Below are 15,674 nucleotides of genomic sequence, written 5' to 3' on the forward strand. Positions count from 1 at the left end.
ACCCTACAAAGCACAGGACCATCTCCCATAACAAGACATCACCTGGCCCCAAATGATGATAATGCCAAGACTGAGAAAACCTGCCAAGAACATGAGATTCATGGGATCAGAGAGTTTTGTCTGTTTCATCCACTGCTGTGTCCCCACTGCTCACAAGAGCACTGTGAACATAGTGCCCACTCAGTAAATTTTGTCCAAAGATGTGAAAAAACAGATGACTGGGTCCTTCCCACAAAGCCTGGAGAACTTCTGAGCCACATTCATGTCTCCATCCTCTGATACAGGATGGGCTTGGTGAAAGATTCCTGGGGCTTCGTGGAACCACTTGGATTGTTGTTAATTGTTTAGTCGCTCAGTCATGTCCGACTCTTTGTGACCCCATGGACTGCAGCACACACAGGTTTCCCTTCCCTCCACTATCTCCTAGAGTTCACTCAAGGTCATTGAGTCAGTGATGCTATCCAACCATCGCATCTTCTGCCACCCTCTTCTCTTTTTGCCTTCAGTCTTTCCCAGCATCACGGTCTTTTCCAAAGAGTCAGTTCCTCGCATCATGTGGCCAAAGTATTAAAGCTTCAGCTTCAGCATCAGTCCTTCCAATGAATATTCAGGGTTGATTTCCTGTAGGATTGATTGGTTTGATCTCCTTGCAGTCCAAGAGACTCTCAAGAGTCTTCTCCAGCACCACAATTTGAAAGCATCAATTTTTCAGTGCTCAGGCTTCTTTGGTCCAACTCTCACATCCATACATGACTACTGGAAAAACCATAGCTTTTACTAGACGGACCTGTGTCAGCAAAGTGATGTCTCTGTTTTTTAAAATGCTGTCTAGGTTTGTCATAGCTTTCCTTCCAAGCAGCAAGTGTCTTTTAATTTCATGGCTGCAGTCATCATCCGCAGTGATTCTGGAGCCCAAGAAAAGTCTCTGTCCTCAGATGCAGAATGGACTTGGTGAAAGATTCCAGGGCTCCATGGAACCACCTGGATTGAGCCCTTCTGTTCCCAGGAAACCACAAGGGAGGGCACACATCTGAGATGTGCAGCAAAGGCTTGCTCTGCATCATAAGAGCACGCACCATGTGCCTTGTGATATTCCTGTTGGAAATAAGAAAGGGTCCACACCTCACTTATGAACGTTGAAGATGAGTTGCCTCATCACTGGTCCACAAAGGAGAAAACACTCTCAGCTGATCTCTGACTCTTAGAGTTCTGGATTCATGGTCTTATTTTCTTAAAGGCCTCCAAGATATTTAAACGTATGATACATGGAATGCTTTTAAGATGCAACATTAGTCTGCCCACGGGGGGCTAACCTGGCCTGACCGGTGGTTAGGCACTCAGAATGGTCAACTGGCTGACATTTACTGAAGGCCTGCCAGGAAGCAGGGACTATTCTAAGGACGTGACATGTGCTAACCCACACTGAAACCTCATGACAGTGACTTTATCCTCATTTTATTTTTTAAACTTAATTTCTTTTTAACTGGAGGATAATTGCTTTAAAACATTGTGTTGGTTACTGCCATACATCAGAGTGAACCACCCATAGGTATACACATGCCCCCTCCCTCCTGAACCTTCCTCCCACCCTCCCACCCCACCCCAGCCCTCTAGGTTGTCACAGAGCACCAGGAGCTCAAACCTGGTGCCCTCTATCCCCATTTTAGAGATGACAAAGTGGAGGTTCAAGGCACACAGCAAGGAAGGATTCAAGTCAGAATCAGAAACCAAACTTGAGGGACTCTCCCATGGTCTAGTAGCTAAGACTCTGCACTCCCAGGGTGCAAGGGGCCGGGTTGGATCCCTGGTTAGGGAACTAGGTCCCACATGCCACAACTAAAGCTCACGCACACCATGCAGCAAAGACCTAGAGCAGCCAAATAAATGAATATTTTCTTTAAAAAGAGAAAAATAAACCAGACCTGGCTCAAACCAATCAGGTGCTACATGTAACCGGTCTGTATATGATACTTTGGATTAGAAGGAAAAAGCAGATAGAGGAGCAGCCTTGGGAGGCTCTGATGCCTGGTCACGTGTTGGGTGGGTCAGGAGGACACACCCAGGAGCCTCATGGGGTGTCGCATTTCCATACCCTACAAAGTACTCCTCTGAATGTCACCGCATGGTGGTGCTAGGAAAAGGCCAATAAAGTTTAAGCGAAGTGAAGTGAAAGTCACTCAGTCACGTACAACTCTTCTATACAGTCCATGGAATTCTCCAGGCCAGAATACTGGAGGGGGGAGCCTTTCCCTTCTCCAGGAGATCTTCCCAACCCAGGGATCGAACCCAGGTCTCCCACATTGCAGGCGGATCCTTTACCAGCTGAGTCACAAACACCAGTCCTAATGTGGAAATTCTCCCTTAATTGCCAAGCTGCATCACTCTGGGTTTTTAATCTTTATGATATCTGAAATATGACTGACATTATGTCCTATTCTTTTATTAGGATCCTCTTATGTAGGAGACAGGACAGGAAGAACCTCAAACAGAAAGAACTGCATCAAGAAAGGAAGAGGGGGAAAAAAAATCCTTGTTTCTCATCCCCACCCAAAGTGAAATTGTTAGTTGCTCAGTCATGTCCCACTCTTTATGACTCCATGGACTGTAGCCCACTAGGCTCCTCTGACCATGGGGCTCTCAAGGCAAGAATCCTGCAGTGGGTTGCCATGTCTTCCAGGGGATCTTCCCGACCCAGGGATCAATCCCCATCTCCTGCATTTCAGGTGGATTCTTTACTGTCTGAGCCACCAGGGAAGCTCCATCCACAATGCCCCAAATAAAGACCATATAGAGAGACCACAAGGAAGGGAAAAAGAAGAGTCAGCAAATGTCTGACACGCTCCTGCTGAGAGGCTGAGAGAAATGGCTTTGGAGTCATACATGTTCCTGATCCCACCATTTCCCTGACTTTGGGCATTTTATTTCATCCCTCTAAGCCTCAGTTTCCTTATCCGTGAAATGGGGACAATAAAGTACCTACTTCACAGAGCTGTTCTGAGTTTCCAGTGAGATGATGAACTCAAGTTCCTAGCACAAAGACCAAAATATAGAGTGCTCAGAAGGAACATTAACTTTATCATTACTCCTTACCAAAAGTTTCTGAAAAGAATATCATTCCTTCCATTTTACAGAGAAGTAATCAGATAATCAGCTGATGTTGGGACCTGCCCTCGGTGAAACATAGGCAGAACCAGGTTTCAAATGTGTCTGTTTTCAAAGCCCATGCACTTACCTCCAAGGACACCCGCCTCACGCACACTGGGGCAGTCAACCCCTAAGAGACAGTCTACCTTCCCCGACTAATGCCTCGAGTCAGGAGAGAAGTTTCAAGCCTTCACGAGAACATATGAAGAAGAGGTGCCGTGACTTCCCAACCCAGTCGTTTGGCATGATGAGTGAAAAAAAATCAAACATTTTAAGTATTGACATCAAAACATGAGTTCTTCTATACTCAACATCCTGTAATAAACCATAATGGAAAAGAATATGAAAAAGAATGCATTATCCTGGAGGAGGAAATGGCAGTCTATTCCAGTAGTTTTGCCTGGAGAATCCTATGGACAGAGGAGCCTGGCATGCTACAGTCCATGGGTTCGCAAAGAGTCAGACGTGACTGAGTGACTGAGTGACTGAGCACACACACACATATATACACATTTGCATGTAAAATTGAGTCACTTTGGTGGTACAGCAACAATTAACCCAACACTGTAATTCAACTATACTTCAACAAAAAATAAATTTAAGAAGACATGAGTTCTTCAGGCCGTCACTGAACAAAGTTGAGGCACAGGGAGAGTCTGATCAGAGAGAAAGCACAGGAGAGGAGAAACCCACACAGACACTGGGCAGAGAAAGGAATGCAGGAAGTCCTGGAATTTATCCAAACGCTGCCAGCCCACTACCGATGATAAAAACTGATAAAGTGGCAACTCTGCCCCAGGCCTGCGTCACTGTGTACCTAACTCTTAAATCCCGAAGTGCCAGGTGGTCACTCCCACGACCTTCACTCTGCTACCCATCCCATCTCCACCAACACTGACAATGAATTTACCGACAAAACACAGCGATGATAAGTGGTGGAGGGGCGATGATGGTGGCTTCAGTGGTGACTTCACTTAGATGTACACGTAGCCCTTCCAAGCAGAAGGTTCTTTTTCTGTTAATCCGCATGTCCCACTGCTACGGTTTGAGTTGGTGTCTCCTCCATCTATAGATACAGAAAGTAGCCCCATTCCTTATAGAAAGCCTAGTATTGAAGACCTGACTCCCCACCACCTCACTGTGGGACTCTGGATGCCTCATGTTCCCGTCTATAAAGCGGAGACTATACTGTGACCTGGGCTTCCCTGGTGGTCCAGCAAGTAAAGAATCTGCTTGCAGTGCAGGAGACGAGGGTTCAATCCCTGGGTCGGGACGATCCCCTGGAGGAGGGCATGGCAACCCACTCCAGTATTCTTGCCTGAAAAATCCCACGGACAGAGGAGCCTGGAGGGCTACAGTCCATAGTGTCGCAAAGAATCAGACAAGACTGAAGCGATTTAGCACGCATGCATAGTGCTACCTACTTCATGGGGTGGTCATAAAGATTAGATGAGTTGGTACTTGTAATGCACTTGGAAGAATGCTTGATGCCTCATAAAGATTCAGTATATGTTAGCTATCAACATGAGCATTTACTCTGACGTTAACTCACAACTGTTCCAAAGTGATGCAGTCCTGGGCCCACGCGTGCCCATCTGTCCCCCAGGCCATGGGGTCTGCGATGCAGCGAGATGACCCACCCTTCCTCTCCCAAGTGCAGGCTCCATCTGGTTTCCCGCAGGTGCTTGCAAGGCCTTTCTGTTTCATCCAAGCCGATCCATCTGGGGGCCTTTTTTTGGCATTTCCAGTCTCACTAATCACGAGGCTTACCGTCTAAGGCAAAAAACCCAATGTCTTTTGCTGGTTAAAGTGAAAGCGGGACCAGAAATCTGTTAAGAGTGTTTGGATGCCCAACGGTGAAGCCACTTCCTTCTGATGAATTGCGACACGCGGAAATCAATCCAGGTCACTTAGGAGAACAACCTGGTATTTGGGGTCCAGGTGAATCGCTGCTAATTTATTATGCTGCTAATTGATTAAATACACAGAAAGGGAGAGCGTCGATATGGAGTGTCTGTGGTAGATTGTCTCATGGCTCATTTTATGAGTGTCTCCCTGTCTACTGTGCAACAACAATGGAAAAAAAGAAAAACCCAACAGTTTCAAAGTACTCTAAAGCTATTCAAAAGGTTTCTCCTGATATTGAGTTTGATTTTTGTTTTATTCTTGTTCTTCTGAAATCTCTGGGAAACTGGACATATCAGGAAACCAGCCAGAGGCAAAATGTAATAACCAGAAGGAGAGAGTCAACCCGTATTGAACGCCATCTCCAAAATTTTTATTTTTAACCACTCCATGCCATCACGCACTTAACATTTGGCACCACCTTTAGCAAGTAGATAGCTTTGTGTTTGACCATGCATCTGTAGTCTATCTTCCTGGCGTGTGGAAGACAACTGGAGAGATGACAAAAGCCAGTCTAAACAGGCTCGCACGTCAACCTCAGTATGAAAAATGAGTGTGATCAGGAAGAGCAAGACCAGGCTTGGCTAGATCAAGAGTTCCACCCCCAGGAGCCTCACTGATGTTTCCTTTCCACATGGCACCAGCCTAAAGAGACTAGCTGTTGGAAAATATCTTAGAACAGCTTAGAGATGAGATTTCATAGGTTGTCATGAAGGAAAAGGAAGTGGGACCTCTAAATTCTGATGCAGAACAATTCATTCATACACATACACACACACACACGTACCACTTCTGCTTCTGAACCCCAGAATGCCATGGAGGCAGCTTAGCCAAGAACAGGAAGAGGCAGTTCTTGTTTGCTCTGTTTATTCGACCAGCCCATGTCATCTTTCTCACCCAGTATCTCTGTAAGGTTGCACCACAGTAAGGAAGCCCAGATGGTCTCCTTTTCCCAATATCACCAGTGCTTCCTGCTCCGGTGACAGGCAGAGCAATTGTTGGGTCTGGGTGACTGGAACCCTTTCAAGTGCTGTCCTTCGACCTGCAGGAGCCACAGAGCCAATCCACATAGGAAACTGGTTGCGGCTGCCAAGGTAGAGGTCTGATTCAGGGGCCTCTCACCAGCAGGACACCAGTCTCCAACTCTTTGTTTAAGAGGTGAGGTGACCACAATGATTGTGCATCAGCTAGAGAAGCAAGAATACTGGGGGGTAGCCCCAAAGTTTACCTTTGTAAAAAATGTATGGTTTTCACCTTATAACAAGTCTTCTTGGGGTTGTAAAAGATCACCTATTCTTTAGGTGACAGGCAGTCGGGACTGTACTTTTGCTCCCAGCAAACCCACAGGTGGCCTTGCATGACACAGAAAGGAGGGGATAAAGCCAACAGTAGAAGGATTCATTTCCTTAGCAAAGAGGGAGAAGTTAAAAGAGAAAGCCCACAATACTGAACAGAAATATTTGCCCACAGCCAGGAACAAATACAGGGTGGAGGGGAACAGGTGAGGGTGGCTAAAGGCACTCTAGACAGGGAGTCAGTGACAGACAGCACACACACATACACGTGCACACGCATGCACACACACAAACACACATCAAGTTACATTTATAAACGGTGGTAAGGGACAGAAAGCAGATCAGTGGTTGCCAGAGGCTGGGGATGGGGATGGGAAGCAGGAGGTGAGTGCTAATAGGTATGAAGATGTTGCAGAGTGGGGGAGGGGTGGAAATGTTCTAAAACTTACTGTGAAAATGGCTGCACAACTCAGTACACATCCTAGAAAGCACTGAATTGTACTCTTTAAATAGGTGAATTGTACAGAGTTTGGATTACAGCTCCAGAAAGATGCTATTCCAAAAACAAAAATCTATAGACTACAGAGGTGGGCACACCAGGAGCAAGGGTGCGTGGCCAGCAGGGCACTGGATCCGTTGTCTCGCACCCAGGATACAAAGGTGGGTTCCCCAGCCCTTGAAAGTTTGAGGGCCTTGTTATCCACCCCCGAGAAAAGAGGATAGTGTTGCCAGCATGTCTGATTCTCTGATCCTTAAGAACAATTTCGCCTGAAGTTTTCTCTCCTCCCCCGTTTCTCTCCACTTCTTCTCCTCCCGACCCTGAAAAATTGCTCTGTACCTTTCGCGGGTTTCACAGACGCTCCTGGCACCAGAATCGACCATCACAGCCTTGATCTAATGCGTAAGCAAAGGTGACAAGACCAAGAGGTTCTTTCATTGAGTCCTGACCCTGGCAGTTCCAATATCTGGGGGAAAAGGCAGCCTTCACAGGCTCTTAAGTAAAATTGCTGGAGGCTCCGGTCTGACTTGACATATCACTGCAGATCCCCAATTACCACACTTTGCCACGGATGGTGTCCTTGGAAATAAAGTTGGATGGAACAGAAATAAATCTGTTCCATCAAATCTTTCTTTTTCCTGAATGATGAGAGGTCATTCTGACCTTGCCGCGAGCTCAGGAAGAACTCTGCCTTAGAGCTGGAGACGAAATTAGTGACGGGGATTTCAAAGCTTCTCACTCTGGAAATAAAAGACAGTCAATGAAAGATCATCTTTCCTGCACCCTCATAGCCACAGCACCATATTGGATGAGTGAATATATTAGCCAGTGAATAAACAAGTGACCAGGGGAATGAGGTCCTGGAAATAATAGTACAGGGTGGACTCAATAGATGTGATACACTGGGGGAAATATTCTCATCAATTCCAGGATCATAACTCGAACACACAAAATCCTAAGACCAAGATCCTCAAGTAATTTCTATTGAAATATATATGAAGGTAGAACAGATGACACTTCCATCCCAGAAGGGAGAGGACTGTCCATCAGAGAGGACCTGGGATCCTCCTAGAGAGGAGGCCCGGGAGCTTGTCGAGGGCGTATTATTGGTAATAGCCAGCACACAAAGGTCTAATGTGAAGATGGAATTGGAAACACATTCAAAAGCTTCCACTTTCGTCCTTTCCCTGGTGTCCTCCAGAGGCCTGACATTTGCATAATGGCTTCCTTTTGTACTTTTTCTTCCCAGCTAATTGAGTTAGAACACCTCTGTTAAATAGAACCGCTTCCAGAAATCTCTATCAGGCATGAAAAGAGGAAAATGTCTGTTTCTCACCATGTGGTCTTCAAAATATGGAAGTGAGAATCTGAGTTTTGACCACGGGCCACAGAGGAGGATGCTTATGATCTTTCAGAAACATTCATCCAAGCCCCTCCAACCCCATTCCCACCTCCACCCCCAGATATTAAGGATCAGGCAGCAAACTGCCTCCATCCATTTTCCTGCCCTTCCAGCCTTAAGAATGGTCACTGTTTTGTACTGGAAAGGGGACAGAACTGGTAGAAGGAATGTGGAAATTTACAGACCCCAAAATTATAATAAAACCTTGATGAAATTCCCAGTCTTTGCAGGAGCTTATGTCTCAGCATTATCCATTCTCATGTCATAGGGCTTTGTGAGTAGCCAACGAAATCCATTCTCTGCCAGAATGGCTCTGCTTTGCCTGCATGTGGCAGCAAGACCTGGGCAACCACATTGCCATTATAGACAGACCGTCAAGGAGGACTGGTTGGCGGTATGAAGTGCTCCCAAAGAGGACAAATACGGTTAAGGCTGGAGGGTGTCTGATGGGTCTGGCAGCATGGAACCCATGGGAATCTTGCCCAGAAATGTTCAGTGACAGTCCCAAGAGTAAACTTGCAGAAATAAAAGAAGACATTGAGTATAGGGCTTCCCTGGTGGCTCAGAAGAATCTGAAGAATTCCTCTGGTCTCAAGAATCTTCCTGCAATGTGGGAGATCCAGGTTCAATCCCTGGATCAGGAAGATCCCCTGGAGAAGGGAATAGCAACCCACTCCAGTATTCTTGCCTGAGAAATCCCATGGGCAAAGGAGCCTGTGAGCTGCAGTCCATGGGGTCACAAACAGTCAGATACAACTGAATGACTAACACTTGAGTAGGGACTACTTTTGAGATGTTTGAGGGGAAGAAAGGTCTTAGAGAGAATCAAGACAGAGGGTTAAAAATCAACATTCAGTCAATATTTATTGCATACTTACCAGGTACAGGCACTATGTTAGACTTTGTGGGAGGGAACTTAGGAGTCAAAAGTACACAAGAATCCAGGACCCTACAGTCCATAGAGGAATAAAACAAATGAATAGGTGATTGTAAATAGTGTAATAAGTACTATGGCAGCACACAGGAGAAACCCACCCCAAGTTGGGAGGTCATATAATGATTTGGACGAAGTGACATACTTCCTCCACATACTTCCTGGAGGAAGTAACATACATCTCTTGGAAAAGAGACCTATGAATTGAGAATTTAAGGATAAGTAAGAGTTAGCATTCAGATGCTTATATCTTTCCTTTTCTCCTTTGCTTTTCGCTTCTCTTCTTTTCACAGCTATTTGTAAGGCTTCCCCAGATAGCCATTTTGCTTTTTTGCATTTCTTTTCCATGGGTTCCAAAGAATAGCAAAAAGAGATAAGAAAGCCTTCCGCAGTGATCAATGCAAAGAAATAGAGGAAAACAACAGAATGGGAAAGACTAGAGATCTCTTCAAGAAAATTAGAGATACCAAGGGAATATTTCATGTAAAGATGGGCTCGATAAAGGACAGAAATGGTATGGACCTAACAGAAGCAGAAGATATTAAGAAGAGGTGGCAAGAATACACAGAAGAACTGTACAAAAAAGATCTTCACGACCCAGATAATCACGATGGTGTGATCACTGACCTAGAGCCAGACATCCTGGAATGTGAAGTCAAGTGGGCCTTAGAAAGCATCACTACAAACAAAGCTAGTGGAGGTGATGGAATTCCAGTTGAGCTATTTCAAATCCTGAAAGATGATGCTGTGAAAGTGCTGCACTCAATATGCCAGCAAATTTGGAAAACTCAGCAGTGGCCACAGGACTGGAAAAGGTCAGTTTTCATTCCAATCCCAAAGAAAGGCAATGCCAAAGAATGCTCAAACTACCGCACAATTGCACTCATCTCACATGCTAGTAAAGTCATGCTCAAAATTCTCCAAGCCAGGCTTCAGCGATATGTGAACCATCAACTTCCAGATGTTCAAGCTGGTTTTAGAAAAGGCAGAGGAACCAGAGATCAAATTGCCAACATCCGCTGGATCATGGAAAAAGCAAGAGAGTTCCAGAAAAACATCTATTTCTGCTTTATTGACTATGCCAAAGCCTTTGACTGTGTGGATCACAATAAACTGTGGAAAATTCTTCAAGAGATGGCAATACCAGACCCCCTGACCTGCCTCTTGAGAAACCTATATGCAGGTCAGGAAGCAACAGTTAGAACTGGACATGGAACAACAGACTGCTTCCAAATAGGAAAAGGAGTACGTCAAGTCTGTATATTGTCACCTTGCTTATTTAACTTCTATGCAGAGTACATCATGAGAAATGCTGGGCTGGAAGAAGCACAAGCTGGAATCAAGATGGCCAGGAGAAATATCAATAACCTCAGATATGCAGATGACACCACCCTTATGGCAGAAAGTAAAGAAGAACTAAAAAGCCTCTTGATGAAAGTGAAAGAGAGAGTGAAAAAGTTGGCCTAAAGCTCAACAGTCAGAAAACTAAGATCATGGCATCTGGTCCCATCACTTCATGGGAAATAGATGGGGGAACAGTGGAAACAGTGGCAGACTTTATTTTTGGGGGCTCCTAAATCACTGCAGATGGTGACGGCAGCCATGACATTAAAAGATGCTTACTCCTTGGAAGGAAAGTTATGACCAACCTAGATAGCATATTGAAAAGCAGAGACATTACTTTGCCAATAAAGGTCCGTCTAGTCAAAGCTATGGTTTTTCCAGTGGTCATGTATGGATGTGAGAGTTGGACTGTGAAGAAAGCTGAGTGCCAAAGAATTGATGCTTTTGAACTGTGGTGTTGGAGAAGATTCTTGAGAGTCCCTTGGACTGCAAGGAGATCCAGCCAGTCCATTCTAAAGGAGATCAGTCCTGGGTGTTCTTTGGAAGGAATGATGCTAAAGCTGAAACTCCAGTACTTTGGCCACCTCGTGTGAAGAGTTGACTCATTGGAAAAGACCCTGATGCTGGGAGGGATTGGGGGCAGGAAGAAAAGGGGATGACAGAGGATGAGATGGCTGGATGGCATCACCGACTTGATGCACATTTGTTTGAGTGAACTCCGGGAGTTGGTGGTGGACAGGGAGGCCTGGGTTGCAAAGAGTCGGACATGACTGAGCAACTGAACTGAACTGAACTGAAGAGTTAGCAGGCAAATTGTGCATCTGGAGGGGATACGAGAAGAGAGATTGTTAGACAGATGCAACAGTATATGCAAATACCCAGAAGAAAGAGAATGAATGTATTCATTTAAATAATAAATATTTATCATCTATTTACATAAGGACTGTTTTAAATGCTTGGAATAGAGCAGAGAACAAGACAGATAAGATTTCCAAATTCATTAGTCTTTCATTCTAGACAGGGAGAGGTAAGCAATAAACAAGCATGATCATCCAGACACAAATAGATCGGTTAAGAAAGGCACAAGGTGGGGGGAAGCGCTGAACAGAATGAGAGGACTTCAGGATGGTTGGAGTGCAACAAGCAAGGGAATTTAGGGTAAGATGTGAGCTGGGAGAGGCAGGCAGGGCTAGTTTATGCAGAGGCTTATCAGGGAACTGGACTTCATGCTAACAGCAATGTGCTCACGGCAACATGAGAGAGTGAATCCCCACTGAAGAGCTGCACAGTTGTGCAAGAGAGCATAGTGAGTAGCAAGAATGAAATTTGAGATCAAGGGGGAATTTTCCTTCTTAGGATGAGAAAGGCCACAGTTTATTTATATTCCAAGAGGGAAAAAAAAGTAGAAAACGGATAGAACAACTTTCAGAAGAAGCGAAGGCGGTAGAAGGGTTCCCCTTTTTGGGGGGCCACACCTTGCAGCCTGGGGGATCTTAATTCCTTGACTAGGGATCGAACCCATGCCCCCTGCATTGGGAGAGTGGAGTCTTAACCACCCAACTGTCAGGGAAGTCTCTGGAAGAGTCCCTTTAGAACAGAGGGTCTGATCAGGTTCAAAGAAGGAGGTGTAGACCACTCTCCCCAGTTTCAAATGACTATGCCCCAACCATGCTGGGACAGCTCAGTGTAGGTTTCATTTACCTGCAGAAATTCTGTGGCTTTGTTTTTCTTGTTCTAAGACTGCATAAATAAGTCTGTTTACTGATTTACAATCCCTCCAGCTGCCATATTCCAGATTTGGGGACCAGAGCCACACTAGATCACAAATGGAATGGCTTCTAAATCAAAGTTTACTATGGCTCTTAAGATGTACCTAGGCTCCCCTGATGGCTTAGCTAGTAAAGAATCCGCCTGTAATGTGGGAGACCTGGGTTCAATCCCTGGGTTGGGAAGACCCCCTGGAGAAGGGAAAGGCTATCCACTCCAGTATTCTGGCCAGGAGAATACCATGGACTGTATAGTCCAAAGAGTCGGACATAACTGAGTGACTTTCACTTAAGATGTACCTAATGGAGTTTATAAATCAAAAAATATACAGACTGTGCCTAAACGTCCCAGAACCAGAATAGGGACCAGAATGTTGTAAGCCTAACCAGTATGTCTTGGGCCTAGGTGTGCAAGCATCCTAGGCAGGTCCTGGGGCAGGGGGAGTGGGGGATGGATTGCGCATTAACAAATTCTCCATGTGTCTCTTTCATACACGGATAGGTGAGAACTCCTCTAGAAGTCTAACACCTTTTCATTCTCATTGCACACATGCTCAGTTGCTCAGTCGTGTCCGACCCTCTGTGATCCCATGGACTGTCGCCCGCCAGGCTCCTCTGTCCATGGGATTCTCCAGGCAAGAATACTGAAGTGGGTTGCCATTTCTTCCTCAAGGAGATCTTCCCAACCCAGGAATCGAACCTGCGTCTCCTGCATTGCAGACAGACTCTTCACCACTGAGCCACCAGGCATCCCTTCACTCTCATTACTACACTTCAAATGGAGTATAAATTATATGGCTTGATGTGAACTGGGGGCTTTTACCAGAGAGCAACAAAGGCTGACCCTTTCCACTCCAGGGAGGCCAACAGTCTTAGGGTCCCACCCCACACACTGCTGGGTGAGCCTAAGATGATGCAGGAACAAAGCCATGGGGCTTACCTAAGACCAAGGCCTTTCTAGATGGCCATGCTCATAATCTCTGGGACAAAGGAAGGGAGGGGGCTGATTCCACTTGGATTGGATACATTGTACCAGTCCCTTTGTAAAGACCTGAAGAGTTTCTCTGGTCGTAGGGTAGTTTACAAAAGCTATAGATCTTCAAATTGCATTTCTTAGAGCAAGAGTGTGTGATACCTCAGGGCCTTTTCACATGCCTCCTCATCTTTCTCCCCTACTTCACAGGCTGCCTCTTTCTCGTGCTTTGGTTGTCAACTACAGGTGGACTTATTGGAGCATCCCACCCTGTCCTCCACCAAATTCACCCTCCCACTATTCCATATCACAGCACCCCACCTATTTATTTCTTTAAGGCACACAATGCATAACTCTTCATTGTTTTATTTGGTCACCTGTTTGTTATCTATCAATAAGCTCCATGAGGCTACACAAGGCCCATCCATCTTCCTTACCACTGTATGTCTTGTCTGTGAATTATAAAATGACAGCTACATAATAGAAACTCAAAAATCTTTTTGAAAATTTCAAAACTTCTGATAAATTTGGGAAATTCATGATTTAAGAAAGTTTAACAAGTTTCTTTCCTGTAAGAATCCTCAGGGACTTAAAATACTAACACAAGGGACATCCTTGGTGGTCCAGTGGCTAAGACTCTGTGCTCCCAGCACAGGGGACCTGGGTTCAATCCCTGGTCAGGGAACTAGATCCCATGTGCCTCCAGTAAGACCTAGCACAGCCAAAAAAAAAAAAAAAAAAAAACTAATATGAATTGTGTGTCAACAGAAATATAGTATGCAGTGTGTTTCAAACTCATTTGGCCACAGAACATTTTTTTTTTCATGGCATTTTTCCTTTGCTCAGAACATCTTGTGTGACTAATGTCCCATGTCCCGAGGAACAGTCTTTGGGAAACATGGCTTTTTAGGACTGTCAGCGTGTGCACACTTGAGCACTGAGGCTTGGAACGTAAACCCAGGAGGGGCAGGGCTGGCACCCTCTCCCAGTACCACCAGCCACCCCAGTAACTGTCTTCCTTCAAACACACAGGCAGCCAACCTGGAGAGCTGTCAGCTCCTACTTACCACCAAGCAGAAAATATTTTTTTAAGCTTTAGGGAAAAAAACGGAAAAAAAAAAAAAGATAAATACTTTCCCATTCTCTGAACTAATGTCAAATGACCTGGAAACGTTGCCTCTGGGAGCTGAAGCCATAGAACAAAGTAGCATTTCATCTTCCTCGTCTGACAGCTCAATTTCAGCAGCTCCCGGGGAAGGTGGGTGAGCCTCCACCGCAGCCAGTCTCAAATGTCACCGTTTACACCGTGATCCCTTTGATAACTCTCTCTATAGACGGCAGGCTTGCGATTATTCCTCAGGCAAAGCAAACTCTGCATTAATACAACGAGGACCCTCTGCAGACTCTACCTACACACCCACAAGAGGCAAATGTGTTCTTTAACTAACATGTGTTCATTTTTCCCCGTATAAACTCTTAACACTCCGGCTTAGGAATAAATCATAACAGCAGGATAGAGGAAGGGGTTCTTTCCAAGAAAAACACTTGATGAAAAACTTCCCAACCTCAACCCTCACTTCAGAAGAGCTACAACTAGGTCCCTGCCTCTATAAGACTGAAAAGGTACAATGTTATAAAATCATTTTATTACAAAAACTTGAGATCTCTCCATGTATTTTATATAGGGCCCTCTTTCTCTAGTGCAAGTCTCAAGCCATGGGCATCGGCTTGCCTCGGCCACAACCAGCGTCTTAGAAACAGAAGGGGAATGAAGTTGGTTCAAGGGTAAGATTTCCATCTGCCCAGGGATCATATTGTGCATTTAGGGGGGCTTTATTCAACCCCATCTTCCATGTATTTCCACTGATCTGGGCTGATTTCATGCTTCTATGGGGTCACAAAGAGTCGGACACAACTGAGTGCCTACCACCACCACCACCGAGAGCTGGCTCAGTGTGGGAGTGAATACCTAGCGTATCCGTGAAGAGCTACCCTAGAGCCAGGGGTCCTACTGGCTTTTATTGGGGCCTTTCTCTTTTATGTGTTGGGCACATTGGTAATGAATACATACAGCAGGATCAGTAGCATGAAATCAGCCCAGATCAGAAGAAATACATATAAGACAGGGTTGAGGAAAGCCCCCCGCCCCAATGCACACTCTTACTGAACTACAAAACATGGTCTGCTCCAACCTATATTCTGAGGGATGATGTATCTTTACAGAGACATTTGAGGAGGGCATGGAAACCCACTCCAGTATTCTTGCCTGGAGAATCCCATGAACAGAGAAGCCTGGCGGGCTACGGTCCATAGGGTCGCACAGAGTCGGACATGACTGAAGCGACTGAACAACGCACAGAGAGACACTGAGGGGACCCTTCTGTACCCACTATTGTTTAGAGCAATAAAAGT

The 15,674-nt window shown here is 45.4% G+C and overlaps 1 protein-coding gene across 1 annotated transcript in view; it reads right to left on the reverse strand.

The window, feature by feature from the left end:
- RBFOX1 (RNA binding fox-1 homolog 1) overlaps nucleotides 1-15,674 on the reverse strand; it is a 2,446,597-nt gene that overhangs the window by 2,132,628 nt on the left and 298,295 nt on the right. The gene's annotated exons all lie outside the window — the stretch shown is intronic.

This window comes from Bos grunniens, chromosome 25 (assembly GCF_055505025.1).
Source record: "Bos grunniens cultivar Pamir isolate PY7600 chromosome 25, Bosgru_T2T1.0, whole genome shotgun sequence".
Taxonomy (NCBI): domain Eukaryota; kingdom Metazoa; phylum Chordata; class Mammalia; order Artiodactyla; family Bovidae; genus Bos; species Bos grunniens.